This window comes from Crocodylus porosus, unplaced genomic scaffold (assembly GCF_001723895.1).
Source record: "Crocodylus porosus isolate Cpor-Errol unplaced genomic scaffold, CroPor_comp1, whole genome shotgun sequence".
In the NCBI taxonomy this organism is placed as follows: domain Eukaryota; kingdom Metazoa; phylum Chordata; order Crocodylia; family Crocodylidae; genus Crocodylus; species Crocodylus porosus.
Window position 1 is genome coordinate 177,621,989 of NW_017728906.1, and position 12,013 is coordinate 177,634,001.

The 12,013-nt window shown below is 43.8% G+C and overlaps 1 long non-coding RNA gene across 1 annotated transcript in view; it reads right to left on the minus strand.

Moving 5' to 3' along the window:
• Positions 1–12,013, minus strand: part of LOC109306723 — a 25,966-nt gene that overhangs the window by 11,091 nt on the left and 2,862 nt on the right. Inside the window, exon 2 of the long non-coding RNA XR_002100089.1 lies at positions 4,565–4,571. This is a non-coding gene — a long non-coding RNA (uncharacterized LOC109306723). The remainder of the gene's footprint in view (positions 1–4,564; positions 4,572–12,013) is intronic.

The window sequence follows — 12,013 nt, forward strand, 5'->3', positions numbered from 1 at the left end:
TCGCATTGGTGACTCATATTCATCCTGGAGTCAATCCTGACTCCAAGATCCCTTTCTGCCTCTGTGCTGCTGAGACGGTCAGCCGCTAACCTATAACCATAATGCTGGTTCCCTCTCCCCAGGTGCAGCAGTCTGCACCAGTCCTTGTTGAACTGCATCCTGTTCAGATCCTCCCTCTTCTCCAACCTATCCAGGTCTGCCCGGATGTGGTCTCTGCCTGCCGGTGTATTCACTTTACCCCACAGCTTGGTGTCATCAGTGAACTTGAGCAGGGTGCACTCCACACTCTCATCCAGGTCGCTAATGAAGATGTTGAACAGCACCAGCCCAAGGACCGAGCCCTGGTGGACTCCACTGCCCTGACCCTCCCAGGTCAACATTGACCCGTCCACCACCACCCTCTGGGTGCACCCCTGGAGCCAGTTTGCCACTCATGTGACTGTGCAATCGTCAATGCCGTAGTCCTGCAGCTTGCCCACCAGAATTGGGTGGGACACTGTGTTGAAGGCCTTCTGGAAGTCCAAGAAGATGACATCGACTTCCTCCTTAACATCTAAGCTCTTTGTTACATGGTCATAGAAAGAGACCAGGTTAGTCAGGCAGGGGAGCAGCAAAGAGCAGCAGCAGCACCCTCCCAAAGCAGGAAGGTGCAGCCAACTTACTCCACAAGCTCTTAGACCAAGCCAGCAGCTAATATTAGCCAGAGGCAGGAAAGGGCCTGGCCATCTTTTCCCCAGAAGCTCCTGAGACCAAACTTGCAGCAACCAGCCACAGCAGCAGCAGCAACAGCCTGGGACAGGAAGGGGCATAGCCAACTTCTTCCCAGAGGCTCCTCCCACCAAAGGTCCTGAGAGTGACTAGCCATGAGCTGCTTGCCAGGGCAGCTTTTTGTACAGATGGGGCCAAGACAGGGCAGCTTTTTATACTGCTGGCGACAGCACAGGTGCTGGCCCCGGGCTCTAGCTACCCCTGGCTGCAGGTCCAGAAGGAGCCAGGCAGGGTTATTTTGCCCAAAGTGGCACAATTTGCTCCTCAACAAAGTCCATGTCTGAGCACACATGCTGAGGCAAAAAGCCCCAGGTCAAATTTGCACCGCTTCTATTTGAGCTGCTGCAAGCACACGTGCTTGCATGTGTAGGTGTGCCAAAGAGGAGGGCAGAAAAGGTGCTTCAAGGACCCTCTCAAGGCCAACTTGAAACAACATCAACATCAACTCATAGGTGACTATCACCCAGGACCACCCCAAATGGAGGAAGCCTGCTGCAAGGACCTTGGTACTTTGAAATCTTAGGATGACAACAGGAAATAGAAAAGCAGGAGAGCCAGAAACAGTATGTCATGAGCCAAATCAGGAATTTGGAGTCAACCACCCCACACAGAAACACATGCTCAAGTTGCAACACATTGTGTCAATCCCAGATCAGACTAATCAGCCATTTTCAGACACACAGATAAGATGATCATGGAACAATCATCCTTGACCTTGAGGGATTGCCAAAGAAGAAGAAAAAAGACAGTTTCCACATTTTGAATGATAAAGCCTAATTGATATCCTAAAAGGATGGGTAATAGCAAAAGACAAATAATGTAAACAAAGAGTCACCTTGGAAGACCATGCAGCAGATATTAACAGTGGCCACGCTGCAACCTTGGCTGGTCATATTAGTCTTCCACATAGTCATGGCTTAAGCTTCATAATCAGTGATGTTATATCAGTGCCAAATATTCTCATGTTTTCTGTATCCATAACTGTGGGACTAAATCAAAGATATTTTAAAATTTATAAGATGGGGTGTTCAACTTCTAAGTACCCAGGAGATGCATGCCAAATAGAGGTAAATAATCTCTGATGTTACTTGAATGCATCCTTTCACTAAAACTACTTTGCCCTAGAAATGGTATCACTGTATCATATCAAGACCAGGATGCTTGGCTTTAAAAGTAATATAATTATGACCATCAAGAACAGGCAAAAAAGAAACTCTGAATTTGCAAAATCCTTAAAAAGAACTCTTACAAGTCCTTACTAAATTCACTGTTAACAAATTAAGAATAGGTTAACATGTTTTTACTGCTTATAACATGAGCACTCTCAGCTAGCTCAGTAATGTTAAATTATTTTGCAGGAATTGCCAAAATCTTTCCCTAACATTTTTTTTTCTTCTCCTTAGAATCTGACTTATTTTGTAGACAAAGGTATAAGCCTAGAAAATATTTTGCTGTCTTGCAAAAATTGGTTAATTTATCTTTGTTGTTTGAAGAAAATAAAAACATCAAGATTAAGTTTACTCCATCCCTTCTCATCAGCTAAATATACTAATTGTCATGCAACTAGTTCTTAATGTGAATCAACATTTTTAATATGTTTTTTCTAAATATTTCTTTCACACAGTTAAGACTCTAGAATTTAAGAAGAAGCTACACTGTAAAGCTGAATGAACAATTCTTAACAAATGATTAATCTGATGGATTTGGACTCCTTTGTGTTCACAGCTTGTCCATGAACTGTTGAATTTTTACAAATGTGCTCATTATTTGAAATTATTCAAATAACTGAAATTACTCCAAATGATTTTTGGCCTCCAGAACTGTACAGGAGCAGATGGGTTTATTTGATACCCAAAATCCAGCTGTGTTGACTAATTTGGATTGAATGGTTAGGTCACATGGTGTTGTTTCTGTTTTCAGTCTGAATAAGAATAGCTTAAATTACTGGTGTTCAAGTTGTCATGCTAGCAATATGCTTTGTAGTCGACTTAGGGTTAATGAAACAGGGTATGATGGACCTTAAAGTAGCAGAAGCTCACCAGGCTAGGGTGGAGGCAGTGGCACCCCTCTGCAGGACAGGGAAGCTCGTATGCAACACCCACTGCCACCACAACCCAGCCCAGTGAGCTTCCCCACCCCAACCCAGGCCTGCTGCTGAGATGCAAGGGCACTCCATCCCCCACCTCCCATTCACCGTCCCTGCCTCCCTGCCCAGCAGTCACTACTCCCCACCCTGCTCCCCACTTGGCATCTGGCCACCGAGGGTACTTAAACTAAAAAAGTTGGAAAACCCCTGCAGTAGAGGATGTGAAACCATCAGATACTATGGTATTTGGGGCCACATGAGTACCTTATACAAAGATTTGGTACTTCCATGTAATATTTGAGTACGTCCATAATCTGTAGGTATGTAAATACAATTCATTTCTATATTTGGGGGTTGTTACTAAAGATCTGAAGATCCTTTTATGCCACTCCTCCATGAAACCCATGTCAGGGAAGGAAAAGGGGCACCCTAGTGACCTTTTATAAATACATGACCCACTGGAGTCCTAGTTAACTGGATATGAGTTAGGGTTATACTCAAGACTTGCCAGATAATTTCAAGAAACATTTTGTGTCACATCCATATCTACAAAATGTGGCTAATAGTACTTCCCTATTGGGTGCAGAGAGGTGAGATGAGAATAAAAGACTGTAGAGTGTACAGATTCAATTATATCATAAAGTTCCCAGAGAATGACAAAAGGAGGTTTATCAGAACTAGGACCTCTGAAACTGTATCTTCATTGGCAAATGGTCACATTTAGACAAATTAGACTTTTGGTAATGGTCACAGTCTGGACACCCTAGTTGTGAAGTAGTTTTTCCTAATGTTGAACCTGAAACAAGCCTGAAACTATCTTTCAGGAGTTTGTTTTCTGACAATTACTCTTAGTTTTCCCCAAAGGTGCTCTGGGAAACAATTGTTCACCGAGCCCTAGATGTACACTTCTGATGTAGGGTAAGCTGCTCCCAAGTCCCCTCTCAACCTTCTTTTTTTCAGGCTGAAGAGTCCCAGGTCCCTTAGCCTTTCTCATATGGCTTGCCATGCAAGTCTCTGATCATACAAGTGGGCCTTCTCTGGACTCTCTCAAGCTTTACCATGTCCTTATTAAGGTGCAGAGCCCAGAACTGGACGCAGTACTCCAGCTGCGATCTCACTGGTGCCAAGTAGAGCTGAGTAGAGCAGGAGAATCACTTCTTTGCAACAGTTTTGCTGGAGATGCATCAATTGATGCATGCCAGCATATTGTTGGCCCTGCTGGCTCATGTTCATACTGTGGTCAATTATTACCCTCAGGTCTTGGTGACAAGTGATGGGAGATCTTCTGTCATGTTGCCTGATGAGAGGTAGCAGTTGCACAAGCACCCATGACACGAGTTTTACCTGTGAGCAGCTAGGGGTGCAGGGCCCCAGAGCCCCCCTGCACCTGTCTCCTTGACAGCTGGCAGGCTTTGTGGCCACAGCAGGGCCCAGCAGCCAGGCCTTCAGTGGTTCCCCACCCCTCTGCCCCAAGACAGACACAGTTGCACAAGCACCCATGACACAAGTTTTGCCTGCTTGTGGCCAGACGTGCAGGGCCCCCAAATCCAGAACCTCCCTGCACCTATCTCATTGATAGCTGTCAGGCTTTGTGGCCTCAGCAGGGGCTAGCAGGCCTGCAGCTTTCACCCGGCTGCACCTTAACACAAACAGTGTCACCCATGTCATGAGTGTTGCTTGTCCACAGCTTGGGGTGCAGTTTCCCCAAACCCTGCACCTATCTCTTTGAAACCTGGCAGACTTTGTGGCCTCCACGGGCATTAGCATGCCTGTAGCTTTGACCTCACTGTGTCTTAACACTTACACGTAACACAAGTCTCTCTCTCAAGACTTTGGGGTGCAGTTTCTCCAAAACCCCTGTACCGATCTTCTTGAAACTTGGTACACATTATGCCCTCAGAAGTGGCTACTGTATGTTTTATCCAAATCTAGCCAGAAGTGACAAAGGTTTGACCTGTTTTGACCTTCCCTATTATATCCTATGGGTGAAACGTCGAAACAGGGTCGAAATGGCAAAACATTTTGACAGAAGGAAATGGAACAGCTGTTTCAACTTGAAGCAAAAGTCAAAACAAAACACTGTTCTGTCAAAATGTCAAAATGCTGGTCAAAACAGAACACTTCCATTTCACACAGCCCTAATAGTTACTTCATGCTCTCTCACTGTTAACTTTTAATGGAGACAAGGCACAGGCAGTCTTTGTTGTGGAACTCGAGGACATACTGCTGACCTCACAGTAAAAAGGCCCTCTGATTTTTCCCCACTGAGGCTTGATGGTGTATATGTTCCTTTCAGTAATGAAATTGATAGACACACACACCTTTTTGTCGGTGGAAATATAGTCTCCAAATTTGGGGTTTAAATAGCAAGTAAGTGCACTATTTTCCCATCCCAAATTTCTGGAACGGCACAGGCTCTGAAGAGAGAGCATTTGGAGGGTGATGTGATTTAGGTGGGTGTAATTTTAGAGTGAATATTCAACTGAGCTCAATATGGTCTGTAAAACAGAGGGATGGTTCTGACAGGTAATGATAAATGCCTGTTTTTCAAAATTCATCCATAATTTGTAAGAATTATTTTCTCCCACCATTGCAATGTTTTGAATATTGAATTTATCTAAACAAATACAGGACTCAAGCAGCTTTTTCAGGAATCTACTGTTAAAAAAAAAAAAAAGCAAACAGTGAAGTCAGAAAAATAGGAATTAATCTCCCAAAAAACGTCAAACATGAACAGTTAGGCAGTTCGTTGAGAGACAGAATTTTAAGTACTATATAAATACAGCATTATACTATTTCTTGATTCTATATGCATTGCTCCAGTTCCTTGTGTATATAGTTTTATACATATCAGGAGAATTAAAATAGGAGTATATTTAGACCATCATACCAGAACCGCTGATACAGGCTTGTAATAGACATGCATAAATGGTAAGCAATCTATTGTGTTCAGGGGATTTGATGTTGGAATTATTTGTTGCGCAATACAGGATGACCTTGGCTACCTGATGATGATGGGCCTTGCCTTTTAGAAGCAGAGACAAATGGCACATAAAGACAGTGAAATATAACCTGCATTAACCATGGAGATATTACATGCATTGCATAAGTACAAGGAAAAATCACTGTGGATTATGATCTTACATTATGATTAAAGAAGCTACTCTCGTTTTCTTTCTTTCTCTCTTTCTTTTGAAGTATAAAACAGGGATATGAAAACTTTCTCTCTGTTAGATTCTGAAAAAGAATCTAAAGAGTCTTCCTGCAATCACAAAGAAGAACAAACTAGTGAAAGACAGGCTTTACAGACCACCTACAAAGAAAAAGAAAAATGTAAACTTTAGAGAAAAAAAATCGATAGTGTCAATGGTATTTGAGACAGCTAAGATGAAGGATGCGCTGAAGTCAAGATACATGGCCTGGCTGCTGGTTGAATAACAATATCTGAGAAGACATTGCAAGTACTCAAATATCATTGTGATAAGTGAGAGATTAGGAAACTACATAAAACTGAACTGTCAGGGACGGGCCCCAAGGTCACGGTGGGCCGAGGTTTGGAACGAACAGGTGGGATTAGCGGCGAGGAGTCTGAGCAGTTCGGGACATGTGCGGTTTCAAACAGAATAGATTTTATTTACTTACGCCACTGATGATGTTGTAGCGTAGGCAGAAGAGCTTGCTTGTTCAGTTATAGTAAACGTGAATAACTAAAGGGGGGTCTGCTGGTCCACGGGGTTCCTGAGCCGAGCCCTTGCTTTCTAGCCCGGAGGCTAGGTGCAGCTGCCCGACTCAATAGTCCCAGGACTGGTCAACAGCTCATACAAAGAAAACTGTATGCACTTTCAGTCCGTGAAGAATAGATGAACCGATGATGAACGATGAACAGTCGACAAGAAGAATGAAGAGAAAGTGTAGGCGAAGTCGGGTCGGTAACAACAATGTTGAGGATAAAGCTGGATACGTAGTCGATGTTGGAACAAGGTTCGGTAACGGTCGATCAACATGAAGATGAAAGTCGGTTAGGCGAAGGTAGGCTGTAAAGCCACAGCACATGGAGACCAGCGGAGCTCTAGGAAACGGACCAGGGCTTTGGCCTAAAAGGCTTTCCTGAGGAGCAGTCTCTGCAGCTGCAGTCTCTGCTCTCAGGTCGGGTCTGGTCTCTGCCGTGGGCGGATACTTGCAAGTCTTAAATATGGTTTTAGGTAGCCAATCAGGTGATTCCCTTCGTGGAATTTTCTGGTCAGATTATCTCATTCTTCAGGCAGAACTAGGCACGTGCATGGTAACAAATCAAGTTACCTCATGGCTGAGCTATGATTGACAAGCCAGAGGTTGCACAGGGGGCACGTGCTGGGCATGCTTATTCGCCCTCTGGAGATTTTCCACTGTGCATGTCATTACTTAACTCTGTGTTATCCAGCATACACTTTGAAACTTGGTTCGGATATGAACCATGTGAGAAACTGTACAGAAAGACATCTAGTAGTGAGAAAAACATTCTGAAGGAAGGTGTAAAACATTCTACCTAATATTTCCATTTCTTTGCACTGTCTTGTGACATATGAAAGGAAAAAACAACAATAATAATAGCAATAATATATCAAATAAGTGGTTGGAATGATACCTGAGTGTAACTTAGATGCCCTCTGAATTGCAAAAAATTCACACTATTAGCAACAGTACTCCAAAATCATTCAGGACAGGTGAGGTCCCAGAATACTGGAGATGAGCTAAAACAGCATGCATCCAAAAGGGAAGAAAGGAAGACCTAAGGAACTGGAGAGTAATCATCCTGACTTCAATAGCTAGGAAGTTAGTGGAGCAAACTGTAAAACAGTTAATTTATAAACATCCACCATGTAGATTTATTTAAAACAAATCGTGCCAAACCACTTGATTTTCTTCTTTGACAGTGCAACTACTTTAGTGGAAAAAGGGAATGCAGTGGTCATACATAACATACTTAGACTTTGGTAAGACTTTTGATACAGTCCCACATGACATTCTTATAAATATACAGGAGAAATATGAACTACGGTAGATGGAATGAAGGTTAGGTGGATATGTACTTGGTTAAATAACTGCAAGCAAGGAGTAACAGTAAATGAATCAATATCAAACTGACAGGATGTTTGAAGTAGGTTTTCACAGGGTTCTGTTTTGGGTCCAATATGGTTTAACAATTTTATTAATGATTTGGACACAAGAATAGAGAGCTTCTTAACCAGCTTTGCAGATGACACAAAATGGAAGGGGATTGTGAAGACTGTCCAGGGTAGGATTAGAATTCAAAAGGAACTTGGTCAATTAGAGAACAGAGCAATAGCCACCAGAATGACATTTAGCAAACAAAAATGCAAGGTTTTGCATCTAGGGAAGAAAAAACAAACCAAAACATAGAATAGGAGAGAATTCATGAGTAGCATTACAGGAAGGCTCTGGGAGCTTGAATGGATCACAGATTCAGCATGAGTCAATATGATATCATTGCCAGAAAAAAGGGTGCATCTACGCATGCCATTAATGCACAGTAATGAACGGTGGAGCCTATTGCTCTGCAATTCATTGCTCCCAGGAAGCTTCCAGGCACTGTTTACATGTGTGCCTAGACTGCAGCACATTGAACCAGGTCACAGAAGCTCGGGCTGGCAGAAAGCCTTGGGGGTCAGCCTGCCAGCTCAGGGCTGCTATAACTGGGCTCAATGTGCAGCAGAGGGGCTGGCTAAGGTAAGAGGGTGTTTCAGTGCAAAGCTAGCCAGCATACAGCACCTGCACTGAAGTACCCTTGTGCTCCAGCCAGCCCTACACATACACCTGTCAGCATCTACACATATACCTGTCATGCTCCTGTCAGCATCTACACATACACTGCTGCACCCAAGAAAACTCTGTTATGGGGTAGTACTTGTATTTACAAATATGGCCTTGCAGCAGAACATATTAGTTTCATGTATCTTAACAGGGGTGCATATGTAGACACTGAGAAGTTTACTGCACAGTTAATTTGTCAGCTGCACAGTAAACATCTTGTATAGTTGCCTGCATAATATCATACATAGGGTGTAGGATGCAACAATTCCATTCTACTAGGCTGGCTAATCCTCACCTGGAACATTATCTCCAGTTCTGAGCAGCACAATTTGAGAAGGCTGTAGAAAAGCTGGAGACTATCCAAAGATGAGTGATAAAGATGATAAATGTGTGGGAATATAAACTGTATGAAGAGAGGCTTAGAGAAGTTTAGAAAAAAGGTGATTAAGGGGTACCATGATAGCAATTTTCAAATATTGAAAAGGTAAAGGCAAAACTAATTGTTCTCTTTTCTCTCACAGAAAACAGGAGGCAACTGGTTTAAACTTCAGTGAAGTAGATTTAGATCAGTTCTGAAAAACTTCTTTATTTTCAGAATAGTAGGATAATGGAACAAGTTGCCCAGGGTAGTTGTGGAATCTCCTCTATTGGAGCTTTCAATAAGGGTCTAGATAAATACCTGTCTGGAATAGTATATGAACAGTGCATCTTTTCTTTATCCAGGGTCTTGGATGCTTGAAAGATCCAATGATGGTATGATGGTGTTGGGGAATACAGGCCCCAAGGTCACGGTGGGCCGAGGGTGGATTGGATAAGAAACAGGTGGGATTAGCGGCGAGGAGCTCTGAGTGGTACGAGACTCGTGTGGTTTCAAAACAAGATGATTTATTACTTACGCTTGGAAGCATAGGCAACGAAGCTTGCTTCAGTTACAGTAAACGAACAACAAAAGGGGGTCTGCTGGCCCACGGGGCTCCCGAGTGAGCCCTTGCGTTCTACCCTGAAGGGCAGGTGCAGCTGCCCACTCATTAGTCCCGGGGCTGGTCAACAGCTCATTAATGGGATAACAAACGACAAACTGTAACACGATGAAACAAAGTACATGACGTGACGCCAGTCCAAAGTGGACAAACGGATGGTTGAAGAACAATGCCAAGGTCGGATGCCGAGATGCCGAGGTAAGTTCGTAGCCAGTGGTCGGTATCAGGTCAGGATGATTGGTGTCAAGATCAGTAGACAGTGCAAAATCAGTTCGATAACCAAAGGAATCAATCGATACGAAGACGAGTTGAAACGCTCCGCAAAACTGCAGCGAGGAGGAGACCAATAGGCCAGAAGGCCTTGCTGAGGAGCAGTCCCTGTAAGAACAGCCTCTGCTCTCAGCTCCAATCTCTCCTAGCGAGACAGTCCCTGACAAGTCAGCCTCTGTTCGCCAGTTGAGCAGGTCTCCCCCCTGGGCGGGGGCTCACAAGCCTTTTAAATAAATTTAGTGGCTAATCAAATCGCTCTCTTCATGGAAATTTCTGGTCAAATTACCTCATGCAGTCCACAGACTGAGCATGTGTCTAATCAAGCTTTTCATGTGACTGAGCATGTGCCATGTGAAAACTAGGTCAGGTCTGACTGACAGGCCTAGGGGTCGAGCAGGGGGCATATGCTGACCAAGGTCTAGAATTTTCCACTAGCCTAGGCTGTCTGCACATGTCAGAACCAACTCCCTGTGTTGGCAGCAGTCAATCAAAATTTTGCTCTGACAGATAGAACAAAGCAGTATATATCCTGGTTTCTAAGAAGAGTAGCATTCATAAGGTACTGGACAGTGACTCATCATGGACATTTTCACTGCATTTCACATGGCTATTTCACATAACTAACAGATATGAAGTTAACTATCACATATGAAAAACTCAGCCAGATGGCTGGGACTATGGCAGACCACACATACCTCTTGATTTCCCCACATTAACATCTGGCTTCATTTCCATTGCCCTGCCATGATTCCTTATCCCTCCCAATATTCCACTCCTTCCCTCCGGACAAGTAAAGCAAATGTACGCATTGAAGAAATGCAATTGAGAAGTAGATGTTTAGTCAGATAGGGTGTGTCTATTTGTACAATTAATGTGCCTGAACTTTCTGTGAAGGAAATTCAGGCTCATTAAAGTTCTCCCAGGTGCATATCTACACATGCACCCCTTTTGGAAGCAAATCTGTCCTGAATGGAATCAGTTTGATCCTGCCCTCCTGCCCTTTTCTCACACCCTGCAGTAGCCAGGGAGATCTCCAAGGTCCTCCCCAGGTGCCAGCCCTGGGCTGGCAGGTGCTCAGGAATCAGGCCTGGACTTCAGGGAGGTGGGGGGAGGAGGAAGCTGTCCAGGAACAGAGGGGAGCTCACAGCTGTGCACTACTTAGGATAACAACCTCATTCAGTGGTGCTGGCTTGGGGTGATGCCCCATGCCCGAGCACAGGAGTAAGCAGCACTGGGGCTTAGGGGGAGATGTGGTGGGGGGGAAGGGGAAAGCAGCACTGGAACTTGTGGGGGAGGGAAGATGCAAAGGGTAAGCAGTGCTGGGGACCAGAAGTAGACATGAGGGGGAAGCAGCACCACTCCCTGGCACTGCTCCCAAAGAAGAGTGTGAAAGGGAGTCTAGTCACATGAGTAGCGTTGGGCCTCAGGCATAACTTGCACAAAGGTATTACTTCAGTGAGATCTCTAGCTAGTATCCAAACAGCCACTGAAGACCAGCAGAAGGTAGCTCCTCTTGAAAATGGCATTTCCTTCAGCTGAAACCTTGATGTGGGATTTGAACATGACATTGTTGGTGGGGACAAAGACTTAGCATAAGAATTTGACAGCCCACTCCTATACTAATGTTCCTTTGTGACAAGATATAACTCTGCATCAAAAAGTTAATATTAAGGAGTGAAACAATTTATTTAAATCTAAAGGATGTAGAAACTACCAGGCTGATTTCTACACTCAAGGTGATAAAATATTAATGATGCTAAAAATATAGCTATTGCTCTAATACTTCCAGATTTTATCTCAGCAATATTATCTTGTATTAACCCTCAGACATACAAAGTTTGTATTAAAATACAGTCTTGTGCAGTAATTATTTAGGTACAGTAAAATCTCTGCTCACTGGTACTTAACCAACCAGAATACTCCATTAACCGGAGTTTCTGGCCAGCCGTCTAGATGCAGGGAGCGGAGGGCAGGGGAAAGCTCACACACGGCAGCTGTATAAACAGGAAGGATTAGCTTTATGCCTATGATGTTATTGCTTACTGAAATGAAAGGGAAACTTTAATGCACCCAACTTTTTCAAATCTATCAAATGATT